Genomic DNA, 21,198 nt, shown 5'->3' on the forward strand with positions numbered 1-21,198 from the left:
TCATTACCAAATGATTATTAAGTAAGTAAGTAAGTAAGTAAGTAAGCTTTATTTGTACAGCGCCTTTCACAGACCAGGGTCACAAAGCACTTTATAATTACAACAAAACAATACACAGTTAAGAAGTACATACAAATTTAAATTAAAAAAGGCCAAGACAACTCAGTGACAATCATAGCAGCCCCAAGACAATTAAGCAAAAGCCTGAACAAATAAATAGGTCTTAAGTTGCCTTTTGAAGGAGTCAACAGACTCCATCGAACGCAGAGAGAGCGGAAGATCGTTCCAAAGCCTGGGAGCAACAGCCTGGAAGGATCGGTCTCCTCTGGTCCGGAAACGAGTGCGCAGAACCATCAGCAGATTCTGATCCACAGACCTCAGAGCCCGAGCTGGGGTGTAAGGCTGGATCACATCACTGATGTAAGGTGGAGCCTGACCATGCAAAGCTCTGAAAGTTAAAACCAACATGTTTAAACAACAGACTTGAGATGTTTTGGCGTTGGTATGAGTTTGTTGGAAGCGTTAACAGCTGCTGATGTGTTAGCTCATGCTAACCAGACTAGGGCAGTCACAGCTACTGCATTTTAGTTGTCGTCAAATACTCCCAAAAGACGCTGACTGGTCAATCACAGGGGATTTTTTATTTCACCTATTAAAAATGATCAATACTCGTCCAAAACATCTCAGATACAACCAGTAAAAGGCAAACTAATGTATGAGGAACTCACCTGGGGGTAGGTGAAATAGCAGAGTCTTCGACTGGCTCTGAGAGGCTGTTTACAAATGAATCATGTTCTGAGTGGACTGAACCCTGAGCAGGCTTGTCTGAGCTGAAGATACTTAGTTGTTACTGAAGAGTTTAAGTTTAGCAGTGAAGATGTTAAGAGCATATCTATCTGCTGTAGATGCATTGCAACTGCTCTGCTGAACCGTGCTAAAACCACATGTGAACAATTAGTTGACAAGCGATTTTGATAGTCGACTAATCGATAATTTGAAACCTCCTCAGCCAACATTTGTATGTGGGGCCCATGTGGGTAGTAAATGGGCTGAAAAATGGGCCCTACATGGGATTGTCCACAAGTTCCATATTGGCCCCATGCAAACTGCCCACATGGTTTGATTTACCCAGGTGGGCCCCACATGAGTTATCCTTGGGCTACCTGAGTACCAAGTGGGTATGGACCCAGAATGGGCATCTCCTCTGGAGCCAACTTGAGTAAACTCGCCCATGCAGGCAATTGGTTCGGGGCAAATATGGAACCTGCAGACAATCCCATTTAGGGCTCATTTGAAGCCCATTTACTACCCACATGGGCCCCACATACAAATGTTGGCTGAGTCTAAACTGGGCAGATGCTGAATTGAGTAGAGTGGCTCTGGGGAAGGTCCTTCACCGTTGCATCTACTGGCAGTGAGTCAATAAGCAAGGACGTCAGGTGAGTAGCCAGTCCCTCACTGTGGCCCGGGACACATTTGTGCACAGACTTCTGAAAGAATGTGGCCACATCTGGCCCAGACCACCTGTGAATGTGGTCTGAGCAATCGGATCTCAAGACGCATTGTGGACACGTTTGTTGCATTCACAGCTGTACTAAGAGCTGTCTACTCGTCATCTGATCAGCCAAGATGCATATTAATACCAGGTGTAAACAAGGTCTCGTTTTTTTTCCTTTTGGCTCTGGTACCTGACAAGACAACTGTCAAACCAGATCCAGGGTTCAGAGTGTTCTCATAAAAATGTCCTGGTGTCTAGGTTTAAAATACAGTACTGTCTTCTGGTTATTAATTTATTGTTTGTAACTCTTTACATTATTCTGTGATTTACCGCTTTTTATACTTCTTGTTAGATGTTAAACTGTATTTTGTACCTCGTTACCTGTACTCTGTGCAATGGCAACAAATCTGAATATAATGTAATATCAAATTACAAAGATAAAATGTAAAATGTCATTGAATTTCAAAGGAAAAAATATATACTGGTCTTGTTTTCAATAGAACTCTAGTTAAGTGTTTGTGAAGCAAACATTTAGCAAAATCATGTTCCTTTTATATTTGTCCTTGAGTAACAGAAAGTATGTAAACACACAACCATGAGCCTCAAATAAAGTCAAAACTGAAACTATATGTTTCAAGGAAGTGCAGTGACTCAGCAGTCAGCGTTGTGTCCTCTTCGCTGGAAGTTTCTGAGTTTCAAGCTCAGTAACAAATAGTAGGAAATAGATGGATTGACCCAGTCCCACCACGAAGGGGAAGCCACTTATCACACATTCTGTGAAATAAACGTTATTTTATTTACTGACAGAGCGAGAGAACATTATATTTATAGTGTACTTAGGACAAACATCTAATGGTTTGAAATTGCTGTATGGTTTTGGCAGCAGGCAGAAAGCTTTATGACACCCGGGTTGAAGTAAAATGTCAGCAGGCATATTTCACTTGAGGCAAAAACAACCTCCATTGGCCTCTGTCTAATTATTCAGAGGATTTTTACAAGCCTTCATAAGTATGTTTGTGTTTCTGACAGCTCCCTCTATTTTGTAACAGGAGAGTTTTGGATAATGTGTGTCAGACAGGGTTTTAGTAGCAGATTTACGGTAATACTGTTTTAGTTAAAACTTCACAATTTGATTTTTGACAACTAGAGAGCAGAAAGACTTGTAAACAAACCAGCCTATCTAGTTGTCGTGGCTAACTTATTAGCTTACATTAGCGCTAAGTAGTGTTGTGTTTTTAGCTATCTGCTGGGTGCTAATCCAATGTTAATTCCCCTTAAAGCTCTGGTTTGGTTTTAACCACCCTCCTGGGATTTAAACATAAATTTCATCAGTTACCCACCCAACGTTACAGTGAATTCATGAAGAAAACTCCACCTCCACAGTGAACAAAGAATCCAAAAACAGAGAAAATGATTGATGAATTGAAATCGCAAAGCATCCATTTAAAAACTGTAACACAATCTGTGCAGCATAATTCAAGTCTCCTTTATTCACTCGTATATTCGGTACTTCCCAAACAAATGCAATTTAGCTGGTAGGAGAGTTTTACTTGTGTATGCTTTGTTGAAAGCCAGACTCCATTGACCATAACAGTGATTTTAACTGACGGTGGGAGCTGGTCTACCACTACCGTGACCTGTAGTTTGTTTGTGTTATTGACTTTAGAGAATCCAAACTTACCCTTTAATACACCAAAGTGACACAATAATACAAACAAGCTAACTGACTGAGGCAGTGATAGGCCGGCAGCTCCCATGTTCAGCAAGGTAAAATTACTGTTTTTGTCAATGGAAACTGGCTTTGAAGAGATCATAGATAAAATTAACTTTCAGCTCAGTTTCAAACAGGCTTTAGCTAAAATTCATGGCTTTGGGGAATACTAATCATTTGACTGGATAAATGCGACTTGGATTATACTGCACAAGTTGTGTAAGAGTTAATAAAAAGATGTTTTGATGTAGTTTTGCTGTTGTTAAACGTGGACCCCTATGACTTCAGTTCATCAAGAATTTTCTCTGTTTTTTGGACTTTTCATTTACCGTAGAGTTATGCGAGAAAAACGACATTTTCTCCATTAATTCAGCCTAACACGGGGTGAATAATTGGTACACAAATGGTCATCTGGGGGGTAAAGTATTCCTTTAAGTTTGCTGGCTGCTCAGCTTTCTTGGTGCTATGATGATGTACACATGACTCCTCTGAGCTTGTTACATAGAAATTGCTGCCCGCAGCTTTATATAGTGGGTTGATGAGAGTGGTAAGACTCAATCATACAGCTCATATGCAGACTCGGAAAACCAAAATAATAAACTAAAAGAGAAACAAGTCTTTTTATATAAAGAGCTATTTGTTAGTGTGTTAAGCAGTGTGACTTTTTTTCTGTATAGTCACTATAATTGATAAAACACAGAATAATGCATATGATGCAGAAAAATATGGTATTTGTCACTAGTATTGCATGTATGATTTGGTATCTTTAAAATAGTCATTTTTTATGCAATTTTGCCAGATCAGAAATAATAATCTTGATTTTTATTCCTCTACTTTCTTTGTTATTTTCACCAGGAGGTTATGTTTTGGGCTCAGTTTGTTTGTTTATCAGCAGGATTACGGTAAAACTACTGGCCCACTTTTCATGAAACCTGGAGGAAGGGTGTGGCATGGGCCAAGGAAGAAGCCATTAAATTTTGGAGCAGATACAAATCACAAGGCGGATACACAAATAATTTATTGATTTCTTTAACAATGTGAGATAGGGCATTTGATCTTGGTAACGGTCTGCGCTCTCCATGTGCCCTTCAAGTGTTTATTTTTTGTTTAGACAGAAATTTTGAAAATGTCAGCAAAGATATTTCAATATTTCAAGAACATCGTTAGATTTTGTCAGCAGGTACTATTAAAACCTGTTGTATGCTTTCTTTGTAAGACAAATCTTTCCACTTCTGTCTTAAACACAAAACCGAACAGACATCATGAGGAAACACTCTTTATCAGATGGAGCCTGTCTGTGTATTTGTCATCGTTATATTCCCCTGGCCTGTCTCCTCCAGGCTTCCTCTCCTTTGAGGCAAGGGGGGGATGATACACAGATACGCCGCCCCATAGAGAACCTGATCACAGAGATGAAGGAATGAGAGACAATCAAAGATAAGAGAATAAAAGAGATGAAAAGATGAAAGGAGGTAATCGCTGCGTCACCAGCTGAATCGCTCATTAGATCAGACCACATTCTCAGAAACGCCCAGCGTTATAAGACGACCGCGTGGTGTGTGTCTTTCCCCATCCAAATTTTCTCCCTGCATTTTGGCGCCTCTTGCTTTATGCATCCCTGCACTCTCGGTGACCATTGCATTTCCATGAGCTCCACACAGGCCAAGTCACAGACTGAGAGGCACACTTGTGGCCACTGGAACATTCTGTGACGTAGATAACAGTAGAGAGGCATACATTATGCTGTCGCTGTCTGTCAGTCAGTCAGCTCCTCTCTCCCCACTACAGACAGTCCAGGCTGAAGAGCTCTGTCACATTCGATGTGAGCAACAAGCCTAATTGTTTTTAAGTCAGCATCTGTGGTTACAATCTATCTGGAATTTGAACTTACGGAGTGACAAGGTCGCAAGATAAGATGTAGTGCGCTTGTAAATAATAAATACCATTGGTCTCAAGATGAGGGATGAGGTGACTGGTGACTGTGCGGCCAAGGAGTGGGGTGAGCGACGGTTCAGCATCAAATCACAGCAAACAGGCCTCCGCTCTGGAATAAACCTTCAGCCCCTCAAAGCGGAAACATGAGTCTGCTTCTGCCGAGACGTGCCGGATTCACAGAAATCCTCACAGAGCAAAGGGATGGGAAAGGGGAGTGAGGTGAACAAGCAAGCAGGGAGCGAGAAAAAGAATGCAGGAATGAAATGGATATAGAAGTGTTCGGGGAGAGGGATTGATTTCATAAACCCTTTACCCCCTACCCCATCACCCTGTGCAACCCTCCAAGGTTAGGTCTGTCCATCTGGCATGCGGACTATATAGGCCAGAAGGAAGGAAACGGCAGGGGAAGGAGGATGAGAGTGAGATACCTTCCCTGCTCTGCTATTATTCTTTGTTAACCAGTTTTTAGCACTGCTCAGCCTCTCTGGTGGTTTTCATTAAGAAAGGAATCACCTTGGTTTTGCCAGGACCCCTAATCAAAACCAGACGCGTTGGAGTTTTTAATTGAAACAAGATGGACCTCCACGTTGTACACAACTGGCTTAATGTGACAACTTATCCCATCACTACAACAGTGTTTCCCAACGGACCGGGGAGAAAAACATCCCCTCGACGAGGGAAATCTAGGGGGTTTGTAAATATCCCTCTGATTTCAGAGGGCTGTTATTGTTGAAACAACTCCAGACTGCTATTTACTACCACATCAGCCTCTCCTTCTGTGTTACATTATTTGCATTGCGTTCGAGCCTCATCTTGTCCTTCGTCAGCTAATGTTATGGCCATTAGTACAGTACCGTGGCGGCATGTGTCTGGTTCTGGCTGTTTTTGAAGCCCGAGCAGAGCGGAGCTTGGCAGTGGGAGAGCGAGGAACACGTTGTGTGACTGTGTGTCCAGCGCTAGCCAGCTCACTGGGCAGGGGAGCTTGCTTTTAGCTGAAAGAAAACAAGAGTCTGAATGAAAACGACAAGCTCAGAGCTGAGGATGTTTTTTTAGCTACAGCCAAAGCACCAGTTCCAGTTCTTGCTGTAACCCTGCCATAAAGATAGTGTTTCATTCAGCTTTCAGTCTTTATATAACCAAGGCCACTACTGACTTTTTTTCCTCTCTTTCTCTCACATGTTGACAGTTCACTTGAACCAAAAAACTGCACGGGGACAGATAATCTACCTGCTTCCTTCGCTCTCCCTGCCCCCTTTCCCTAATCCCCTGAGAGTGTTTGGATTACTTTGAAAAACAATATTAATAATTTGGAAATGTGGCTCCTCCGGCTCCTGCTGCGTGCTTTTCTTTCTTTGCTCATTTCCTTCTCAAAGCTCCCTTGATGTGGGGCTTGTTGTGCTGTTTTCAGAGGAGTGTGAGACCTCGGTGAGTTATTACCCAGGCCCCTTACCATACACCCTCTCTAACCTCTGAGACCGAGGTTGATAGTAAGCATCACATATGAAACCAGAAAGCCCCATGTTCTTCGTATGTTGTGTTACAGCACGTGTAGTATGATAACGAGATAGAGATGTTATGAGTGGAGTGGGGGGCGTTGAATGAAGTTGGTTTTGTATGTAAATCTAGCGGGCGTGTGTATGTATGCCGAATGTGCGCGAATGAACGCAAGGAACATGTCATCGGCCACAAATCGTTTCCCACCCAGGCAGATTTACACTGGGCAAGTCAATGAACTGTCTAGCATTCAGAAACCAAAGTCACCAAAGCCATGACCACAGGCATGAGCAGTATCCTCTGAGGGATGGAGATAAGAGGGAGGAAGTGAGAGAGACTCTGCATATGAACAGTAACCCCTCCGTATCAATGCACATTCAATGTAATTACCGTTCATAAATCAAAGACGCAGCTCGCCTTGTCATCAAATAGCAGTATTTCATCTGTTTGCCATAGATGTGCAGCGTTCAATACTTCCTCCTCATCATCACTCCTTCACCCGGAGATCTCTGTCACTCTTCCTGCTACATATCTATCTATACATCTATCTTTTTAGGCTTTCCTCTCCCTCTCTGCCGCCCGGTCTTTTCCCACCCTGCGTGCTGCAGTGCAGCTGTGTGTGAGCAGTGATGGAGAGAGGCCCAGAAGAGAGGGGCAGGGAAGTGGCTGATTATTAGTAAGACACAGAGAGAACTAAGGACTTCAATATGTCCCGTAGCATTTCAAGTGGGACAGGGTGAGTCGAAGAAGCCAATTTAGTCGGCCACAAGGAGAGAGTGTTTGCGTTTGCTGCGTTCACAGATTGTTATTCTAACCACCCACTCTCACCAGCATCCTCAGACCCTCTTTGCTCTCCTTTGTGCACACCAGCCCATTCCCCCCCAGCCTCAATTATTTTACCCTAAGTCGGTCAGCTGCCGTGTACGGCATGACACAAGACTGTTATTTAAAAACAAAAAAAACACATTTGTGATTTACCCGCAGAACTTCACTGGCAGCCGCACATGTGGGGAAATGTGGAGACCTTCATGTTTTATGATGATTAGTATAGCATGCAAGCAGACGATCCTTCAAGGCTAAAGGTATTTAGGTAGTCAAAAGCAGCTGAAATATTGCAAACTCTCACTCAATGAGTCATTCAAAACATGCAAATACTCAACATGCTTGTACCACACACACAGTCTTGCAGCTTGTGGTCCACCAGATGACAACAGGCACTTTTCTGCAAGTGCTCCATAATGCGTGTGTGTATCTGTGTGTGTAGCTTCACAACATCCTTCTACTGGTTCCTTTAGGGATGGGAGGGGACGATGACACAGACGGTGATGAGAGCAGAGGAAGGGTCCCGCCACAACTTTCCAACATCATCCAGCGGTCTCCTCCGACACCGGCACCGTGGGACCTTTCAGCGCCAAAAAAACGAGAGCGGCGCTGCACCCACAGTGATAAGTGCATAATAGGACACGAGCAGTTTCATGTGCATCCAGATTCATCTACAGTCTTGTGAGATCTCGATCAAAACAGGGAGTGGCGGAGAAGAGATGTTGATGGCCTGGCCTCCCTGTGAAGCGGATAGGCCCAAAACAAATAAATCCTAATATAATCCTAGTTGTGGTTAGACACAGCATGAAGAGACTTTTGATCTACCCCTGAAATAAAACACTACTGTACATCTGCCTCAGCGAATGATCAAACCCCTTGATGTTGAATGAATGCCAAAACTATCACACTGACCACAAAAACGCCCCGTCAGTTTTCGGATCTTATGTTATCCATAGTGGAAAGGAGCAGACAGGACAGTCTGTAGATGAACAACCTCTCGTGACATGAAACACCCGCTTAAATGTAGTGAATACGTCTTGTTAGCCTAGATTCCTTCTGCGGCTAGAGAGACCCTTGCTAACTCGGAGCTGTTAAAACAAACAGGGAGGTCCCTGAGCACAGCGCTTTGGACAAAGGTTAAAGCAATATCCCCCGGCACTATTCATTTCAGAGAATCCATCCCACTCACCGGCTTTGATCCTCTCTCTCACTCTCTGCCCCTCTTTCTCTCTTGCTTACCCTGAGCTGGTGAGGAGGTGGTTGTGTGTGTCTGTGAGTGTGCGATGAGAAGCAAGAGTTCATCGCGGATTCCTTGAAAACATCATCTCGCCGGCTGCAACATCCATCGACGCCCATACGGATCTGTCAGTACCGAGAAAAGCACTGAGCTGAACCCGAAGTGATAAGTGCAAAATAGGCACGAGCAGTTTGATCCGCACACAGATTCGAGTGTGTGCGTGTGTGCGTGCGTGTATGTGTGTGTGTCTGTAGTTCAGCTGCCGAAGGCCCCAGAGGAAAGCCTATCCCTCAGGCTGTTTACCTCCACCAGAGTTGTTTACTTGACCCCTGATGATTTGATGCATAACCAAATAAAAACAGCCAGGGAAGTTCAAACAGCCAGTGACGCATAAAGGGTGCATGAGGTGGGACAGCACTGTGTTCGATGATGGCTCACAGCTGGACCTCCCCACGTCACATCCAGCATTAGAGATGAACCAAGTAGACCAGCTACTCATAATCCTATATCAAGCGCTTTTTCAAAAACTTAAGATCTCCTCGAGCCCTTTATAAATCTTCATAACACATAACTCTTAACGTGTTCTGTAGAAGTCTGTGGGTGCCGGCCAAAAAGTTAATTTCATTGAAGTTCAGCGTTCATGGGAGCAGACCATGATTCATAAATTTGCAAAGAGAAGCCTTTTGTAAACTCGCCCAATCTTCCCTTATGTGTGTACATATAATCATGTATACCACCCCTGAGGTGGATTTCATCGTTTTTCAACATTGTGAACATTTGGCCATTTGTACAATGTTGTTTATGTTTTGACAGGAGGAGCATTGTTGTGTAGCAACGGATCCATTTACATAATTTCTCGATGTTGTAAGCACTTACATAATGCCCCCATTAATTTGGATTGAACTGCAGCTCCCTTCAAGGCCCCTGGACCTGCAAGACTACAGGACACACACCCATACGCTCACTCAGGTCTGTGGGCTCGTACACTTTCTCATGTGGATACTTTACGGTGCAGTGTGTGAGAAAATGGATGCAGAGAAAAAGAGCAGGAAAAGATATAAAGAAAAGATTGAGTGCATGAGGAAGTGCGCGGCTTAGAAAAAATAAATCAAATTAATTCAGAACTGGAAATGAGCACAGACCCTGGATTGTCCTATAGGTGTACACAACTTCAGACGTACGCAGAGAGGGGATCATGTGACCTACTGTAGACTCATGTTGCTGAACTTAGCCGAGGGAGCATACGCCAACACGTAATTTAGTTGTGGTGACTACTGCAGCAAGGGAAATATCTGAGAGGGTATAGTTTAGATCATGTTCTCACATAGGATGATGTCACCCCTTTCAAACCAGCAGACTTTGCTTCACACCCACACATACCCACATACACAGTCTTATTGGAGCTCAAACCCTCTTGGGTATGAATTGATTTACAGTGAGTTTAGGATTTGGCAAAATGTTGTAGCGCCACAACAGCACTAGGTGGATGCACTGCACATTATCAGGTTGTGTTGTGTGTTAATATACACCCAGAATAACTGTGTTTACACTGGCTGAGAGGGATGGATGCTGTGTTAAAATTAAGTTGAATCTCTAAATAAATTGTGCTGGCAGAGGCAGTGTGACACCTTTCCAGTCGGATTAATCCATGTAAAAATATGTATTTATTAGTCTGTATTGTTCACGAAGCTGCTGCCACACGTGGCAGTTTGTTTACATGCCGCACAGAGCCATCGATTGAGGTTGTCATGAGTGGCATTTGGTGTGGAAACCACGCCCACTGTGCCCTATGATAGAGAGCCACAGTGGGAACAGTGGGTTTGCTCTGGAAATTCCACTGAATCACAACATACAAATTTTGTCTAGCCACTGAAAAGAGACTGAGCTGTGAATTCTTTTGTTTACTCAAAGTAATTGGGATTAAATGTTTTCCTTCACTTTGTGATAGAGAGCGATGATCAAGGCGTCACTGCTGTAGATCACAAAATATAATTATGTGTACTTTATCAAAGAAGTAGAGGATTCGTTAGCTCTTGTTGCTTCATTTTCACAATAAACAAGCTCTGAAACAAATTAGAAACATCTTTGGTGGAAAGCAGTCTAACTTGACCAATCATTCATTTTGTGGTCATCTCATGGTATTGTCGTCGCCCTCGTGTAGTTTTATTTTTGAGGTGTACTGCATCAGCTCCAGCAGCACTTCACACGTAGCCTCTGCACCGCCCTGACACAGGCACATAAATCCGGCTTTACACTCATCCGGTGTTTCTCTCCCAGTAGCGGGTCCAGGCTGTGGTAAGATGCTCGAAATAGAAAAAGGAAAGAAAAGAAACAAGGAGAAGAGGAGTAAGACGAGGAGGAGGAGACGGCAAACACGTAGTTACAGATGCATTTACCAGCCCAAGGTAGCTCTGCTTCACTCTGATAGTAACCCGCCATCAGGAACAAAGCACCATCAAAAATTATCAGCCAACCGTAGCAGGTGGCTAAATTTGGACATGCGTGCGTTGGACACTGACACAGTGAGAACCATCTTCACAGAGACATCAGGTAGAGGAGATGAGCAGCGAACATCATGAATATTAATCTTCATAATCCCGTTTCAGACCTCACAAAAACACTTACATGTTAAGTGACGAAAATGATGTGAAAATTGATATATAGTCAACGCTCGGCTGTTTCTAATGTGGTGATAGAAATACGAGGAGGGTGGAAGAGCCGCTGAAATGGTTTTGAGCTTTAAGTGTGTTGAGCTCTGTTCCATGACTGAAGCAGTGACCTTACAGTTGAATCCTGTGTAAAATCTGTCTGACATCACTCACCGAGGCTTTTCCATCTTCCAATCTGAGCACTGTTTTATTTGGAGAGTGTGATAGTCTCGCACTCTATTTTACTTCCACACACTCACTCTCTTATACCGTAATGTGCAATCACACAAACACGTGCGCACTCGCGCGCGCACTCACACACAGTGAGTGTTCTCAGACAGGGCGAGTGAGTGATATTCCTGGTGTGGTTGAAGGGTGGAGTGGGAAACAGTGGACCAAACCTGGTTTAAAGTTAGAATCATGTTGCCATATGAAAATGATCTCATTTCTAAATTGAGGGAAACCCTGATGGATACTTTGGAACACAATACAGTGGCAGGGCACCCCAACGTCTCTGTCATGCATGATAATAATCTCATAACACTGAGTGATATGACAAAGACTTGGCAATGAGGATGGCCACATGACGTCAGCTCATGACTCCATGGCTCCTTTTTGGTGCCAGTGAGTCCACTAATCACATGACACTGATGGATCTAAACAGCGCTCCTATCAGAACACATATGTACCGTACAGTATAGATGTCTCGTGGCTGTTTTTACTCCAACTATATGATGAAGGAAGGAACATCTCTGTAATGGCTGTCATGGAATAAACCAAGAGTAATCAAGCAGATTACTTGGCTCTATATTATCTTGGCCTTGCCAGCGGTGCGGCTTTTGTGCTGGTAAATATTTGCTGTGAGTTGAGTAGCATGGCATCGGCACATCACAGGGACATTTTGTGTTTCCCAAACATTAGGCCGGTGACGTCAGGAGGCCTTAATGATGTTTAACAAGCCCACCCAGTCCAGCATCACCCCATAAACAACCCTGATATACCCTTAGTCCTGTTCAACTACTTTGGAGTACAATAGAACCCAACACCCACTTAACCTGGCCGTCCTCCATGTTGTTTTAAGGTAACAAAAACAGACACCCGGCCCTCATTTTGACGCTCCTTCACCAGGTTGAGGGGCTGATCAGGGCTGGCCTACTGAGGGACATGGCTCAGCTGTTTTGATGTGGGGAAACCCTGTTTGATAATTACAAAAGAAGAAAAGCGAGTGACTGGAAAACCCATAACATCACCACTCTGAAAGTGAGAAAAGGAGAGAAAGTGGACACACCTTCAAGAAAGGGCCGGAGTGAAGAGGAGGGGGAGGAGGAGGATGGAAAAGTGACAGTAAAAAGTCATAATTTGTGACTGATTAGCAACCGTTTCCAATTAGAACAGCAGAGGACAGGAAAACCAGAGGGAGGGAGGGACGGGGTCGGTGGGGTTCATTTCCATCCGGCAAGCCTCAAACACACACACACACACACACACATACACACACACATACACACATACACACACACACACACACACACACACACACACACACATACACACAAACAAGAACTCGCATGGAGCAGAGTTTTCCAGCAGGAGCCCAATTTGTGTTTGGGCTCACTTACACTATTATATTGGTCCAGTATGATCTCAGCTCAGACTGAGGCTAAATGTCTGTGTCTGTCTGTTTGTAGGTGGGATTTTATGTTTCTGTGTGTCTGTGTGTGTGTGAGTGTGTGCGTGTGAGCGAATGTGCATGCATTTACGTGCATGTGTGCATGCATGCATGCAAAATGTGCATGTGCAATATCCATGTTTGCATGCGCGGCGGCGGCGGCGGCAGGCATGCATATATGTGAGCGTGTGTGTGTGTGGGGCTGCCAGTGTGTCTGACAGGAGAGCAGAGGTCATGCTAAGGTTGGGATGAAGTCAGAATGTAATTATGCTTCAATGAACCAAAGGGGAAGTAATAAAGACCAGCTGCATGTTGTGTGACTCTTAAAGTTCCACTTAAAGCAAGCTGCACATTCTCCCTGCTCTCCCGCGCTGTGCTGAGAAGGGGAATACGCGGTATGTTAATGCTCCTGCCTCGAAAAAGGGATACAAGGAGAGTTTAGAAAAATACACACATGCACACACACACTCACACACAAACACACACACACACACACACACACACAGTGAGAGACATTATTAAAAAGCACAGCGTCAGCAGCAAATAAAGAGATAATAAAAATGGGCAAAATATTTCCTCTCACATTCTAATGGGGTGGGGTTGCCAAGGTGACCTGGCGTGCAGCCAGGGACGGAGATGGTCACTGAGTGCATATATGGGAGGAAAAGGGGGTAGGAAGGGAGGGCGACACACCAGGTGGTTTCACTCGGGTGATCCAGTCTCGACTGCCTGTGTCAAAAAAAGAAGGGAAAGGAAAGAAAAAACATCAACTGGCCCGTCAAAAACAAGAGGGAAAAAAGGGAGAACTTTATCTTCCCCTGAATGAGCCTCCCTCTTTTCTCTCTCCCTCCTGTGATTTTTCCCTCTCTTTTCTCTCCCTCTCTGTTTTGCTTATACCCTAAATCTTTCTCATTCTCTTTCCTTTCTTTTTTATTTTTATTTATTTTTTCTTTCTCTCATCATCCCCCCCCCCCATCTGTCTCACTCAGACATGTTTTCCAATGCCTGCCATCCATAGATACCGTATCCACCAACAGTAGCCCGCCAGTGCCTAGCGGAGAGCCCCTGGGGAAGGTGGAGAGCTGGGGGAGGGCCTCCAGGGAAGGCCTGCTGGGTACGGGGTGATACGGGTGAGTTGCAAGAGAGGTCATAAGCCCTCCTACCTGATAACCACAGCATTTTTATCTGGAGACACATGAAAGGAGAAACACACTGGCCCATTTCCAGTACAACAATAGAGACAAATGGGTCAGTGGTTTATGATTTTAAAGTATAAAGTAATCATAATAATAAATCAGGTTAATAACACAATTTTCTTTTTACTCAGAAATGTTTTTAACATGAACATAAAAAGAGAAAAAAAGATATTGAAAATTAGCCAATGAAACCTGTAAGCATATGTTGTGACACTGATTACATGTGAAGGAAATACAAAGTATTTCCAGTGTCCTGCTATCAAAAATGTTGTATATCACTCGTCTTTGCATTCAAGGGTGTAGGTTTTGTTTCAGCAGTGGGGGGACACATATGAAGCAAGGGCATTTTAGGGTCTTCCACCAGATTTTAAGGATTAAACACTTAATTTCCTGCATTTCAGTGAACTTTCATGCACAAATTTGTGCCTTTTCTGCATCAAGTTATGGTCAAAATGTCTTTAATTTGGTCAAAATAAAAGTCCTTTTGCTACTTTAATGATTTTATTGCGGTTGTAGGGGGGCAAATGGGCAAATGCACGTGTTCTAAATATTGAGGGGGACACGTCCCCTGCATCCATTTAAAAATATGCTTCATGTGACTGCAAGATATGAATGAAAAAAAACAAAACCAAAAGAAAAAAAACCCTCTTAAATCTATTGTTTCCAATAAATTGTAAGTCGTTCAATTATTGTTTTCAAGTTTGAATTTCTTTATATAAATTTATATGACAACAGTTCAACAGAGGCCGCGATGTGTGCTCATTTGTCATACATTAAAGTCACAATAAACATGAACACACTCCTTAAAGAGACAAACAACGGCTTGTACAGAGTTCATACACATGCTTACATTGTTGTGTAAGATCTTCTGGTTAATGCGTGGCTTATGGAGTCCCATGAAAGTATTTACAAGATATTGGGAACTTATATGGAGGAGAGAGAGAGGTACAGCTTGGCTCTTGCAGCTCAGCTTGCTGGGAAGAAAAAAAAAACACTCCGAAATTCCAAGAGTTTTCCGGGGAAAAACAAGCAGGACTTTATCAGGGAAAGTACAAGTCACTGGGTCCCGATGTGGCAACTGGAGGCTGCTGTCAAAAGGGAACTACGTTAACAGATACTCAGCAGTCACCAGTCATCCCCGAAACATGTGGTTCCTGTAAAAACAACCCCCCCACTACCATGAACCCCTGCCACTATCCAGTCACACTGCCCAATCGTCAGAGAGCAAGAGATGTGTTTTTTCCTGAGGGTGTCCCCCATGGGTATGATGTATGCGTGAGTGAGGGTGTGTGTTTGAGTGTGTGCACGAGTAAGACAGGGGCTGTTCATTATTTTGGTGTCAAGGTCCACACCACCACACTGCAACTGGTATTGATTTAGATGAGACCTATTCGGTGAGGGGGGCTGTTTCTCGGACAAGGTATTGCGCAAGCCTTGTCTTAACTTAGAAATTAAATGGAAAAGTATAAACATTTACATTATGGTTTTGATGGGTTTTTTTCAGGCTTTTTCCTCTTGTTGTAGATCCTTCATGGAAAGACAGGGATGACTGGAAATGAGGGGGGATGACATGCAACGGTCCTACGTGGAACTCTCAGCCAACAGACCCACCAGGATGATAACTCAATAAACATTTTCATTCTTTGTCTTTTAGCTGATGCTCTAATAAAGCAGGGATCTCGCAGTGATTGTAACAGAATAATATAACCTCAGCCTCTTCACTGAAAGCATTACAAGTAACAGGAAAGTCATTTAACAACATTTACTACTGTTCTGGAGGTATTACCAGAATCCTCAAAAACTCCTCTGATCATCTGGATCAAATAAAAAAAATGCTGCATTATAAAAAGATCTTTAGTTTTCCAAGATGTGACTATTATTGACAAATCTCCTTCTATCACCTTAAATAAAGCTTTAATTGCTTTGTGAAGCACAATTAATTAAAGCTTTATCAAGCTTTATTAAAGCAATGTAAATGCAGGTAAAAATAATTGATAAAACTTTTCCCATAAGGGTAAGACCAAGAATGAGAGCATCATTCATTACCAAGTGCCACAAAAACTAATATGTTTACATTCAAGGGACAAAGCCCCCTTGTGGCCATAGTAATTATGACAGGAGCAAAGAAGGAAGTCAGGCGACATCTTCATAGAGCGACAAAGCCCATGTTGAGAGGAAGTCCGTGTGGATAGATGGGTCAACAAAACATCCGAGTTTAACACATGAGACAGCTGTTTGTTTCCTCTATCAAAATCGATAGAAAGGGTTTTTTCATTTCATTTAATCGTTTCATAACCCAAACCAAGTGTGTATCCCGTTAACCATGACAACCAAGGTCCCCTAACCTTAAGAGAGTACTTATTTTAACCCAAACCACAATGTGTCTCTAAATCTAAACTATAGACTGTATACAAGAAGTGGATGTAGCCACTGTTACATCACCCATTGGTTTGTGGGCTACATTGGTATTTTGACCATCACCAGGTGGTTTTTTATTTGGATGCAAGTATGAAGCTGTGGAGGAGGTTGTAAATCTGACTGAAAACCTGAGGACAGGTAGCTACAGCCTAAAGCATACCTGGCTTTATTGTCTATTTTAGTCTAAATGGGACCATAATTTGCAACATGAACGTCATGCTGTATTGAAGAAGACTTGAAACTAGTGATTGAGCCCATACAGTCATCAGAAAAATGTTTGAGATATAGGGTCATTTTCTCATCAATTTCTTTTTGTGATCAGTGGAGTCGCCCCCTGTTGGCCATTAGAAAGAATGCAGGTTTAAGGCCACATTGGCTTCACTTTTTAGACCAGAACCCTCTACTACCAAGCAGGATTTGGAGTTAGAAGGTATCACTGGTTTTCAGTACTACAAAGCTGACTCTCTTTTTACTGGGATAAATCACTGTGGTACCTTATGCTGAACAGTTAACCTGCTCCAGAGCAGGTTGTGTCAAGAGTACTGGATCACAGCCTGTCAATACCCCGACCTCTGACCAATCAGATCAGTATCCGTGGACAAAAGTCCAGAGTCTCAAGTAAAAAAGAGGCGCATATATATTGTTATAGGTCAGCAGAATCATCTCATTGTTCCAGGGCTCTATTTCCATGGTTTTAAAACAGAGCTCCTAACAGAGCGATTGTTCACAACACTAAACAGGTGATTTTAGCTGTGTTTTAACTTATGCAAAGTTTATTTTAGTCCGCAGTGGTAGTGTTGTAATTTAACACTCTGATTCCATCATTGCAGCTCAAAATAACCTGAGACACCTGTGTGATAAGAACTAGGATAAAACAGACAAAATCTTATTAGTTAAATGATCCACACATTGTTAATTGGCTCCCATTATCATAAATGCAACATTTCGGTCAGACTGACCTCATCAGTCATTAATGAGTCTGGTATTTCTTTAAAGTGTTTTATATTCATCATCATCATCCAAATAAATAGCAAAAAATACTCTGTACTAAAGTAATCTGTAGCCTAGTTACACAGAGGTGTAATTTAAGTCTTGGCCGAAAATTTGGATAGTGTTTTCAACGTCTCTACATTTTCCATTATAAGATTACAGAACATCGTTTATATCCCACGCCACTGACATTTTACTGTCTTGCAGTCCCAGACACTTTCAGTACCATTTCATCTCATATGAAATGAAGCAGCCTACTTCATTCATGGCTCTGATGATGTCACTCGTAATTAACATCTCTTTCACATAAACGCTGGTGGCTGGATAGGAAAACCCAGAGTTGACTGAACTAATTAACCAGCTTTGTAGTACCGGTTATCCAGATGGCCAATGTTAGGGTTAGTCAAACCAGATAACAAAAAGATATCCTGGGTATATTGAACTGGCTTTGTGGTACAGTCCTCAGGAGACAACCCCTTGGCCTAAACCCAGCAATGGAAACCACAGTGTTGCTACATCCATAAAATGGATTTATTTGTTAATAATGATTTTTTTTAATGTTTAATGGCACAATCAGATGACATCATCCTTCCAATAGTGACGTTAGAGGGCATGGACAAACAACATACCTTATTGTGAAATTTGAAATACTATCACCGAGTTGCAACTTGGAAAAATGGTTTAAAATCTTTTTATTGTTTTTTTCATCCAGATGATTAGAGACTCTGAGGGTTCTGGAAATACCTTCAGGACAAGTATCACCTGGTATTTATTTTTCAGAAAACTGGATGTTTAGATTTGTGAGATATATGTAATGGCAATAAATGTTATTTGGAGAAAAGATACATCAAGTATAATTCTGCACAGTACTGCATGGTGGAAAAGAACAATTAAATTGACATATTTAGGTTTAGCAGAGGTTTTATTTTAAGATCAGATGCAAGAATCCAACATGGTTATAAATAACAAATGCACTTTTGCTGACGTTTATGAAGTCCGTTATGAAAAAAAAAACCTTTCACAAACTGGAAAACTGTCGAAGCAAGAGAATCCATCAGATCCTTTGTTTGATTTGGTCAGGTTTGTGTGTTAACATCTTTTAATTGTGCCTGAGTGAAATGAGAATTCAGTGTAGAATTATATTTTTCAATCAATGTTTTAATGGATTCATTTACTGGACAAACTGTAAAATGATTCTGGGAAATGTAATCTGGATGTAGGCAAAAGTCAATGGATTGGTATTGGCATTCTTGGTTGCAGAGATGAAGTTTCAGCTTCTGCTGGAGGATTGGGTGTGACTCTGCAGTCTTCAATACATTTTGAAGGTCATGCCAAATATTTGGCAATCAGGAAGGAGAATTTGTCAAGGCCGGGGGAAGGTGACCAGGTCGTTGCAAGGAAGTGGAAGCCAAGTGTTCAATAGTAGCTCCATGAACTCAGCAACTCTTATGTTCGTGATTTTCCATTCAACCTATGACCCTGCTCTGAACAGGGAACACAGTGGCATGCCAGAAAGTCACAAAAATAAATTTCATACTTAGTCTTGGCAGTGATGTTTCATTTCACAGCTGCCACTTCTGTAAGTATTGTACGTGACAATCCAGAGCCACGAACTAGTAAACACATCCTTTTGGAAAACTCAACACCTCTTCTCACAATAGATCCATATTAAAAACAAAACAAACAAAAAAAACAATCCTGGAAAGCCAATCAACTGACTGAAGGAAAAAAGCTCTTGAAAAACACATCAGGCTAAAAAAAAATGAACAAAAACACATCCTGTCTCATATTTAAACCTCACTGACCCAGCAGCTGATAAAAGTACATCCCGAATAACAGGCAGGCTGGTGTCAGAGTTGGCATCCTGGAGAGCATGCCCAGGGAGGGAGAGGGGGAGAACGGATGCAGCTGGGCCCAAGGTGGGCCTCTAACCCCTGGGCCACCCTTAACCAAAGAGATGTCTGCAAAACGGAAATCCTCTTTAATAGCCACGGGAAATCAGACCGTCTGAGGAAAAAAAAGAAGCCCAAGCGTGCATGAGAGAAGAGCTCTGCGGCAAAAAGCATAGGCGTCCTCATTCAATTCAATGAGTCCACTGTATATGCAAAGCTTGGGTGCTACTGCAGAGCGAGAAATCCAGCTCATGGCTTGCTTTCTCCGCAGTGCAATGTAACATCATCAAGTAATGTCCTGCATCAGTGAACCAGAATCATGCAAGGTTAAACACCTTGTAGCATCCACCTGTTGCATATTTCACATCCTTTACCTGTACCCTGTAGCAACTCGTCCTCAACCGTGCAGCCATTTGCATTGTGCTGCCATGGTGCTGTTGTTGGACGAAATGCACCCTAAAGGCCAATATACAGTACACTCTCAAAAGTGCTTTTTGGGCAGTCTGAAAGTGGAAAATGCTCTGCTTTGCCCAAATTATTATAACCTCCCAAAAAAAAAGACAGCAAACCTACAGTCATGCATCTACAGCAACTGGTCAGATGAGTGTAGATGTGATTTGCCCTGGTTCTTCCACTGTATTGGATGATGAACCTCATCAATTGCCAATTGGGATGGAGGGGAGGTCTACTTTTAGAGAAGACACAGGAGGGGTGAATCAGAAATCAAGGGGTTATGTCAGGAACACAAAAGGGAAGCCGATGCAGAAGTGCCTTAAACCTACATTCTTCCTAATGGCCAGTAGGGGGCGACTCCACTGGTTGCAAATATAAGACAGCTTGTATAGATGTCTTTGAGAAAATGACCCTATTCTAAAATTGATTTATTGTCTCACTCGCTAGTTTCAAGTCTTTTTCAACCCAGCATGATGTTCATTTTGTAAATTATGGTCCCATTTGGACTATAGACAATAAAGCCCAGTTTCCACTAAACACTTATGGTATGGTACCTTTGGAACCAAAAGTAACCCTTCAGACATGGTACCTAGACCCTAGCCTTTCCATCGCAAACAGTACCCTTAATTGTGGGCGGGGTTGTTGTCACTCACTGCTGCGTCCAGCACTCACTGTATTTCCTCATTACTGTACGGAACAGTTCCATTAATACCATCCACAACTTTTTGCAGTGGAGACGGAAAAAAAAAAGCATACTGAACTGAACTGAACTGAACTGAACTGTGCCGTGCTGCTCGGTGGAAACAGGGCATAAGAAAGGGTACACTTTGGGGCATGGCTACCTTGTGATTGACAGGTCATTACCATAGCAGTGTCCTCCACAGCGCCACCCTCTGGTCCAAATATGGTCACTTCTGGCTCCAAAAACGAAGATGGAGACGGCCAAAATGTCAAACTCGAGGCTTCAAAACAGGTCCTCAGGAAGTGCTCCAAGCTTTGAAGCCAGTGTTTGTCATGACCAGACAATTGAATACAACTTTCAGGTCTGTCATGTGATGAAATTGGGCCCAAAAAGACTTTTCCCCCATTGTGAAAGAGACATGAAATTGGTAGATAGTTTTTTTTTGTCTTTTTTCACTATCGGGATTTGAGCCATTTGGTCCTATAACATTATAAAAGTCTAGAAAAGTCACACAATTAAATAATTTTATCCCCTTTAAAGTCAGTGGGGGCTA

This window comes from Epinephelus moara, chromosome 20 (genome assembly GCF_006386435.1).
Source record: "Epinephelus moara isolate mb chromosome 20, YSFRI_EMoa_1.0, whole genome shotgun sequence".
Classification (NCBI taxonomy): Eukaryota; Metazoa; Chordata; class Actinopteri; order Perciformes; family Serranidae; genus Epinephelus; species Epinephelus moara.